Consider the following 10116-nt stretch of genomic DNA (forward strand, 5'->3'; position numbering starts at 1 on the left):
ACTGTGAACCTACAACTTCCAAATTCTGGAGGCTTTAGCTATCAAATAGAAATTTTCTTCATCTTCATGGAAAGACATAGTATCTAGATATAGATACTTCATGGAAAGACATAGTATCTATGGTTTGCTTCCTTTACATTTAACTCTCATTTAAAAAATGACACAGACTAATTATATTAAGGACAACTTGGACCTATTAACTTGTGAGGACAGATCTCAACCAACTTCACTGGGAGTTAAAGAAAAAAAAATAGAAAAGGAATATTTATGTAGGGTTTCCCTAGTGTTATTTAGGCCAAGTAGTCTTGGGTTTAGTTTCTTTTTGAAAAGGTCAGACTGTGACTGAGAGGGAAAAGAGCATCCTTAGTACAAATCTGTTGTTGCTGTGGTGGAGCATGTGGGCATGCTACAAGTTAATGTAGTTGTATCTTTGTTGGAAAGACACAAAGAGTGAGTATAGAGTTTTCTTGTAACACATTTGTAGCTGAATTTGCAAGCTTCAGTACTAAAGTACTTCCAGAACACACCATGTTGAAAGGATCATTCAACATAGTAGGTAAAATACTCAGCTTAGAGCTAGTTTTGAAACCACTTCTATTCAAAGAATGCTTTGAACTTCCAAAAGTGCTGTTATTTTCATGAAATGTCACAGCTGAGTACAAGAAAAGAGGGATGCGATATTTCTTATTAAAGAACCATAGGGCAGAATGGGGCTTCAGAAGCTCATCTAGTAGCCCTGCCGTCCTGAGAAAGGATCAATTTTGTCATTACCACCAAATACCTACTAACCTGTTCTCAAAGGCCTTCCTCCAACAACGGAGGCTTCATAACATCCTCAGACAGTTTCTTGCAGTCCTTCCTATCTTCACCCTTAGAAAAAAAATATAATATTTAACCTAAATCTTGCTGTGATTTCCAAGCCCCCTCAAGTTTGGCAGGCTAAGATCTTGACCCCCTAGGAAAAAGATCCAGACTTCTATCATCTCCCCACATTTAGAGCTGTTAAGCCTGAGCCTGTTGTATAAAACTTTTCTCTTTTACACAAAAGCTTCTTGCTATCTCTCTCCCTCTACAGACTAAAGTCTCCAGCTCCTCCATTTGAGTCCTCTGTTTCTAACAACTCAAATATTGTCCCTAGGCAAAAATTATCTTCCTACCTTATTTGATTCAGCACTTTGACCACATTTTAGGCCAGATGTGAAAAGTTTTACTGGACTATTAAAAAAACCCAAAACAACAGAAATCAAACAACAAAACCCCCAAAACCATATAAACACCCACAACCAAAACCTTAGCACCCTATCCTGCTTTTTTGCAGGCATTAAAAAAAGAACAAACCAAAACTAACTTCATAATCAAACACACTCAGTCAATGCAAACAAAGAGGCCAGTAACCTGCCAAAGATAAGACTAGAATCCCTTGCAAAGGACACAGCCCAACATCCCTTAAGCTTGTCTCTCTGCCCTAAGAGGCTCCCTCAGCCCCCTCCTCAAGGGGTCCTCTGATAGCCCTCTCCCCAGTGTTTTTATCCCCTGCAGCTGTGTGCCTTCTCAGCTGCTTTCTTGCTAAAGCCTATGTTAACCCATTCTTTGCCTGAGAGGGCTTGCCAACTCCATCCCAAATCTGTTATTCCTTATTCACCCTGCATACAGAAAACAAGTCACTCCCTTCCCCTCCACAGCCATGATTTATGTATTTGCAAGCTGTTGTTAGGTTTCCCTCCCATCTTGCTCTCTTGTTTAGGTTATGCGCATCTGATTCATTCAGTCCTTCCTCACTGGTCATGCCTTACACCTCTGTTTATTCTCACGGCTCTCTTCTGGACTCTCTGGGCCCTTTGCATCTCTGCTGGAGAATGAGACCCAGTGCCAGACGCAGTATTCCCGCTGGGACTGTACCAGTGCTGGGCAGAGCAGGATTACTTCCCATCTCTTGCAAGCCATGCTCCTGTTTGCACAGCTTAGTGCAGTGTTTGCCTTTTTCACAATGGCTTGACACTGTTGACTCCTAATCAGCTTGTGATCTATTATATCCCCTAGATCTTTTTCTGCATGAGAGAAACAGTATTTTAGCAGTTTTATTCCAGTCAGCCACATGAGAAGAAAATGAGTGAAGTAGTGTGAGTGAGATTATCTGCTTTGTGCTTCAATACCAGAATTGTTTACTGGTTTCCAATTAGTTACATGTGTACACCCCGTTAAGGGAGTTGCACGAGTGTTGCTAATGCCTTCCTTTGGCCTTCAGAGCCTTTATTACTAGTGGGGACTAGTACCTAAGAGTTATTTGGGCCAATTTCCCTTGTACTCAAGACTTCAAATATTTAGCTGAAACTGCAGGACTAATTGCCCTGAAGAAAACCTCTTATAAATTAGACATGTTGAGTTTGAATTAACCTCACTGAAAAATGCTGTTGCTCATTAGAGAAGAAGTCTTGTGTGATACATTTCTCTCTTTGAAACATTAGCTGTCGTTATAAAGGATGTTGCTGTTGCTTGTTTCTTTTTTTAAAATGAGTCAATCTGAAGAAGCCTGGGGTTGTTTTTATGAGTTAGCAAATGTCACAAACATTCTCTTAACAGGAGTACTGGACTTTGGTGCCTTTGTGGGTGAGCTGGAAAGGTCCTGTTCATTTCAGTACCAGTCCACACCTCCAAACATACGCTCTTCTTGCCCACCACCAGTCATCCCACTCCCTGTGCACTTTCATTTCATGGCCTCTCATCAGCCTGCTGGGCTGCATTGCAGTTTTGTGCAGGTTTCCTGTTCTGCTTGAGCCATTCTTAGCTGCTCTAGTTCAGGCCCTTGAGGATACCTGTCTGTTCAGTGTGGTTTTGTGGCATTAAGGCTGCAGGAGGTAAGGTAGTGCTAAGGGAGAGGGACAGTTGTTCCACAGAACTGAACAATATCAGTGCAGGTTTTTCTTTGCCTAAGGCTTCAATAATTGAGCAATCTTTTGCAAAGTTAGACTTCTATTTGGCAATCTTTTTTTAAAGGATTTTTTTCTGTATAAAGCTCTATTTTAAAAATACAATAAAAGAAACAACTGTAGCTTTTAGCTGGTGAAATCTGCTGGAGAATCCAGTGATAGGCAGTTGATTATGGTCTCACCATCTTGGTTAATACAGTTTGGTTTTTTTATTAAGTAACTGATCTGAAACCCAGTAAAGTAATAATGGTATTTTCCTTACTTACCCGAAAAGCTTTAGAAGTAAGTTATTTGGAGGAAAAAAAGTCTTATTTACAAAAGATAGCAAGATTCAGATAATGGAAATGGATAAAAGTTAGCCTTGAAACCCCATTTTCCTAATCTTGACAAGTTCCTGTGTGCCACAAGTGATAACCCTTGAGAATCAAAGCTTCTACTTGAAGAAGAATAAACCTTTAGAAAGTTCAGTGTAGGTTCTTTGTTTTTCAAGACCATACCTCTGTTTGATCTTCTTGATGACTGAAGTGTTAAACACTTACAAAATGAAGTTACGCTAGAGAGCTGAGGAAAGTAGGTGGAATTGTATATTTCCCAAAGAGTCACTGGTAAATTCATACTGTCCACAGTCAGAATTGTGTTGAACTTCAGTACCTTTGGGAGCTTAAACTTCTTTGTATATAAGTACAGGAAGCATCTGACATTTTAAGATGGGAAAGTGCTTAAAGAAATAAATCATATCCCTACAAAGGAATGTATACATAACAGGAACTGGGATGTGTATAATATGCAGAGATCCACAAGACAATGTATTGGATGCACATCTTTATATGACATACAGACAGGAAGGGAAATGAGTAACATTTTGAATTATGAATTAGCCAAAGGCCTCTGAAGAAAAGATTACAAGAATTGTATAGCTCTAGAGAATACAGCAACATTTACTTAATACATCTTTATTGAAAACAGAATTCAATAGGTTCTTTAAATCTTTATACTGCCCTACAAAAGATATCTTATTATATCATATCTTATTGTATCTTTTAATACCATTCTTAAAATACTTATCTACTCTGAAAAGTGGGTCTTCGAGTACAGTTTATTGTGAGTAATTCTATTTCAGTTTTGTTTAATTTTCAAGCAAAGATTTTTTTTCCATTTTCCTGTAAATGCCAATTCTTCAGTCTCACCCTGCGTTATGAAATTCAGAGTTCTTTCAGGTTCGTGCATCTTCAGTAAAACAGATTTTACAGCTTTGCTAAAGGTAGTAATACTGCTGATAATACAAAGGCTAGTATAGTGAGCAGTTTACTCTCTTTCAGCTGTATTGGCTGTGTGTTGTAAAAGAGTAGTAAAGATGTAATTCTTGTCAGAAAATTGACCAGATGTGAGCAAAACAGAGACAGGAAACTGTTCTCTTTCAGTGAAAAGCTGTTACTCCATTTTTATGTACTTTCTTTGCTGAATGTAACTCTTCTCAAGGCCAGGAAGGCTTTTGAACAGCCTGACAAATGTGCTGCTAACCTGGGGAACTCCGGCCCTAGGAGGAAACAAGCCAACGAGCTGTGCAAATGGTATCTGTGACAGCTTGTTACTATCGTATAGTGGCCGTGGCTCCTGGGCTGTGGGAGGGATAGAGGCACAGCCCCAGTGTGAGAGCATCTGTCAAGTCAAGTCTCGTGACAGGGACATCCTCATTTTGGGCCACTGAGCCCAGCTGGAGGAGGTGTGGGCTGCTGTGGGGAGCAGGAGGTGATGGCACCACCAGGCTCTTGGGTCTGCACGGCACTGCTGCTTTGCCCTGGCCTCAGAGCAGCTGGGAAGCCGTAGCACCATGCAGCAGTAGGGACTGGGGGGGCTGCCAGTGCTGGGGCATGTGAGAGGGAAAGGAAAGGAAGGTCTGGAGCCCTTTAGACCTCAGCAAATCTGTCTGTCTAGCAATCCTTTCAAAGGTCATTACCAATTCACAATAATTCTGTGTGAATAAACGGACAATTGTGTCAATTTTTTTAAGTAGGGTTATGACATCTTCTGTGACATTACAGATAGCATTTGGCTATCAAAACTGTTTTAGGAGTAGGTCTTTGGAGACCACATTGTTGTGCTAGCAGGATATAAGAGATGACAGTAAATTATTTCATTGTGTAAAGGCTCCCTGGTAACATCATCCTGATGCCATTAGAGCCTGCAATAAACCACCATACACAAAAGACTCTGCTTCTCCCTCCCTGTGACAAAATCCTTAGTTGTCTACTTCTGCTGAATACTCTTATTCTTTCCATAATCAACCCAGCTACTTCTACTTCTATCTAAACTTTCCCTTCCCAAATAAGGTACTTCTTTTTTTCTACTGCAAAAGAGAGATTAATTTCACTATCTGGGAAGCCACGATCCTCATTTTGACTTCAAGTGAAATCAACCAAAAATAGTGTTTTGCTGACATTGCTATGTTAGTGCCACGTCCAATACTCTGCCTATTGAAACAGAGTTCAAGGACGTATAGGTGTCCAGCTCCATCGATAATATTGGCCAAGAAGCAGATCCTGCAGGTATTTAAATACTGGGGCAGCTGTATATGCGTGTGAGAAGTTTAATTTTGTTTTAAAACCTCCAACTGTATAAAGTTGTATTTGTTAGTGTTCTCATCTTGGGTTCTCAGATTATTTATGCACCCAGCAACCCCTGTGCCAGTTGTGGTTACTATGCATGTAAACTTGAACTTTGACATTTCATACTGTTGCAGAACCTTGGTATGTGCATTCCTTTATCTTCCCACCGTCCCTGCAGTTGCTCTTCATTATTGTCAGTCCTTATTAGTTAGAAAACTACATTCCGTTTTGTTTGGGCCAATTAACTGGTTGGAGAGAGCGGCTCTTCTAGGATCCCCGCTAACTGTGTACCACCAGCCATCATTAAACAAACCTGAGCTCTGCTGCACTTTTCAAAACAGCAAATTCTTGTTTCTCCATTGACCAACTTGCAAAAACCCTTCAGACTTTTGGATATTTCACTCTCTTTATGACAATTAAAGGGGAAAAGACATTGTGTAGCCAGTTAAATGAGAGCTGTTGTGTGAGTTATTGTTGTAATTACTTTATATGCATTTTCATTTGTTTAGGATGCTGTCTTCCTAAATGCCAGGGAAGAAGAATACCAGCAGAGGAAACAGTCCTTGTGCTGCTTCAATATTGTGACTTGCAGCCTGTCTGAAAGCATAACAAAGACTCGATTGTGCAAGTGCCCAGCTGATCCAACAAGCAATGAATAAGTGAGCAATGGTCAACAGTGAAGGAGTGGATATCACAGAGGGCAATTCAAAAAGTTTATAGTGCTGTGAAGTGAGGGAGCCATGAAATGAAATAGAACTAGAGATACAAAGATAATCAACCATTTGGGTTAGTTCTACTTTTTTTTTTCCCTTGAAATGGTCCATCATTTTTTGATAAAACAGGGAAAAAAAAAAAAAAAGACTGTAAACTTCTAAGAGATAAATCTTCCAGTACAGAAGAAAGTAATCTCATTCCTTCAGTTTAAACAAAAGATAATTTGAAAACAGGATCTGGCCTAAGTGATGAATGAAATCTCCAGAAATCTACTTGGAAGACATGGTAGGTAGCACGAAGCAGGTCACTGTTAGGAGGAGGAATTACAGACTATCAGATTTTTGTGTCCATTCAAGCATTTGGGTCCACATAAGGCCCAACCCAGTCTTGTCAGCATGACCCTTGGGAATAAAAGAATAAGAAAGTTTTATATGTAACAAGAGATCTCCAGTTCTTCATGGGAGCACAAGTATCTAGTGAAATCCACAGGAGGGTGGATTCCCTTTCCTTCAAAGTCTTACACTAGTCTTTTTACCCTTGAATGGATTTGGTTGGATTTTCAGCCAGAATCCTGTCCAAGAAAGCAGAAGATACATAGGCACATATATTAACAAGATAGCAAAGTTCAGATTTTATACTTGCATACTGCTTCAAGGACTTCTCCCAAAAGCACTAAAAGAAAGAAAGTTTGGGTGACCACAGCATCTTCTAAAAATACTAAAATTTATTCTGGCTTCATGGTGTTTCAGTGTAAAAATACTTTCTAATTTGCTAGTCATTACTTGTCAGTTTTTGTTAGATTTCATGGCTTGTCACTGTCCTTGGGACCTTTCAAATTGAGATTTTTTAGCTTCAACAAGGCCTGGTCCCTTACCTTCAGACTTTCGTGTTGTTTTGCCTTTGCCACTGCACTTGCAACAATAAATTGGCAGAGCATCATGAATTTGCACCAACTGATTTTCAGAGTTCCTCATCAACTATATTCAGCATCATAACACAGAGAAATGACTTTCAGAACATCATGCAAGGAACTGAGCGGAGACTTTGAGAGAGAACCTAACTCACCTTTTCCTCAGTCTACTACTTGATCAGTGGAGCATTTCTGTCGTCAGACCTGTTGGCACCTGAATGAGAGTGTCATCTGACCTAATAAAGCCATGATAGCCAAAACATGCTTTGAACCAAAGAAAAAATCAGTCTCTTTCAACAGATGCATTGTTTGTAATCTGGAAACTTTGCAAAATAGATTCTCATCTGAGCTTCAGGTCTCTCTGGAGGAGTTTTTTTTTGCTGCTGAGCTGGCGCTAAAAGGGACAGGGGTGTGCAGGGCCCTTTACCCCTTCCTTCAGATACATCTGCCCTGCAAATACTGCCACAAAGCAGCACAAAGGACCCTGCTTTGCAGAGCAGCACAGATCTGATTTCGTGATCTGATCCATTGTTTTTCCTTAAGCAAATATGTAATAATGTCGGAATTTATGGATTAGTTAGACGATACCCAATCTGCTTTAATCAGTTAGTGCTATTCCTCACAGAATGTCACTGACGGGAGTACGGTGCAGAGAGACTGGGTATGTACAGAGAGCTTTCTTAGTCTTTTCTCTGTTAATGCTGCAATATTTGGTAAGATATCACTAAGTTGGTGAATGAGTTTAAGAAGAAATGAAAATTCTTGTGCTGTTAGTCACAACTGGGCAAACCTTGCAGCCCTTTTTCTAGTAAAACTGCCATCGTATTCAGGGTAGGGGGAAAGTTTGTTGTATAAAAACTACTCCATGGGCCAAATCTTGCTCACAGGAGCTTGTCAGCCTTGCTCTAGAAAATCACCGTTGCCAGATCTGAAGTTGATCTGAGCTCTGAAAAGACCCGCTGTTGAAAATTAAGTGTGAAATTTGAAAATGATTAAGTTGAATTATTTACCTTGTTAGTTCATCATGTCTGCAAAAATATTCTCTTTCCTTCTAGTAACCTAGCAACGAATACACAGTGCACAATTATTTTTTCACAATTTGTAGGAGAGCTGCATTAAAATGCATGTCAGTGTCTTTATTTCATGACAGGCATGTAGCAAGCAGCACTGCAAATGTTTGTTTATCCTGGCAAGGGCTGGATTTGTTTAGTGTAACTTGCATTAGCTTTGTCTCAATTCTGAAGCAGAAAGGAAAATACATTCTTGTTTTCAGACCAGTGTTACAAATACTCTCTTTAGCTTTGTTTTTATTATGAGAAGTGACCACTAATGGATTCAGACCTGTGTCCTCTGCTAGCATATTCTCCCACCATGTACTGGAAACTTCTGAGTAGGTTTGAAGGACTGCTGGTTGCACAGTCTGAGTCTACAGGTTGCAGAGATCACGCAAGCTGGGGGAACTGGAGAAAATGAAAAACTAAGCCAGCCAAGAGGATATACATCAAGATAAATATCAGCTTCACCAGTGGCATAAATAACGTTTTCTAAAACAGGAAATTAATGTTCATTAGATGGTAGAAATAAACTGGTCCTCTTGAAAAGTCCTCAGATTAAACGCTGGGTTTCTGAGTACTTTTTGGCAGACATTTTAAATACCTAGGTTATTGTGAAATGAAAAGAAAACACTAATTCTTGTGGATGAAATGCACAGGACTATCCCCAAAACAACAATATGCTGAGGCCTCTTTCGAGTTGTTTTTTTTTTTTTACTTCAGCTTTATCCTGTCTCAGGCATGCAAGCATGAGTTAATGCCTGCAACCCAGAGGAGTCTCTAGGCTTAGGCACTAAATCCTCTGCCTGGGTCCCCAGGTCCTGAGACAGCATTGCTGTGTGGGATGGCAAATGATCTGTGTTTCTTAGCCATCTTTTGTGCTTTGTGTTACCTTTCTGATCCTCTCAATAGGCTGCTTGGGTCCAGACATCATTCCCTTCATTGCTTTCCAGTTTGATGTGCAAAGAGCAAAACGCAAATTCCTGTCTGCATAGGCTGGGTTGCTTAAGAGTTTAAGGTGTTTGGGGGCGGAATGGTGAGAGAAAAGCACCGGAATCATTGCTACAGTGATGCTGTGGTCCTTGGCTTGATGAAAACCAAGCTGTGTGGTTTGGGAAAATGGTCCTTGATATCTTAAAGCTATGGCTTTAGCACCATCACAGAGCATAGATGTAATCCTTACTCCACTTTAGACTCCTTGGCCAAGATTACACCTCACTCAGCCTCCCTAATCTGCATGTATTTCAGCTAGCTGAGGTGTTTAACTTCAGAGCAGCTAGCCAGGAGTGTAGTCTCCCTCTGCAGTCAGCACGGAGAGGCAGGCACTTGCAGAAGGTGATTCAGCTCTTACCTGGGCTGAGTTACCGAGCCTTGCAGGTGGGCTTCGCTCCCCATTTTCTCTGGGGGACACATGGGAGGAGAGCACCCTGACTTCCCTGCTCAAAGGCCAGCGTTAGCCCCATGTCTTACCCTGCTTGGTATCTGTGAGATGGAAATAAAGCCGATGAGGAAAGAGAGACATTTATTTGTCAGCAATCTAAAAAAGAAATATATACACATTGGCCAAACTACTGATTTGCCTTAAATGTCTAACTATTCATGGTAAATGAATTTCACTGCTATCAGAGGTAGCATCCCTGTGTCCACATTCCCTCGTGCAGCGAGAGCGAGCCGATAGGTGGTAGCTTCAGGTACACCTACGGGTTTGGCCACATCACAAGTCTGGGCATCTCCGTTTTTTTATTTATGTATTTTGGTGCTATGTCTTGTAATTAACTTGTCCAAATAATGATTCCCCCCATGTGCCCCCCCCCCCCCCCCCCGCCAACCCCGAGTTTTTCTGTTTATTTGACTAGACTGAAAATACCTAAGTCTCACTTCTGTGCCTACAGCGAAATCCATTGATT

Source organism: Falco peregrinus, chromosome 2, assembly GCF_023634155.1.
Source record: "Falco peregrinus isolate bFalPer1 chromosome 2, bFalPer1.pri, whole genome shotgun sequence".
Lineage (NCBI taxonomy): Eukaryota > Metazoa > Chordata > Aves > Falconiformes > Falconidae > Falco > Falco peregrinus.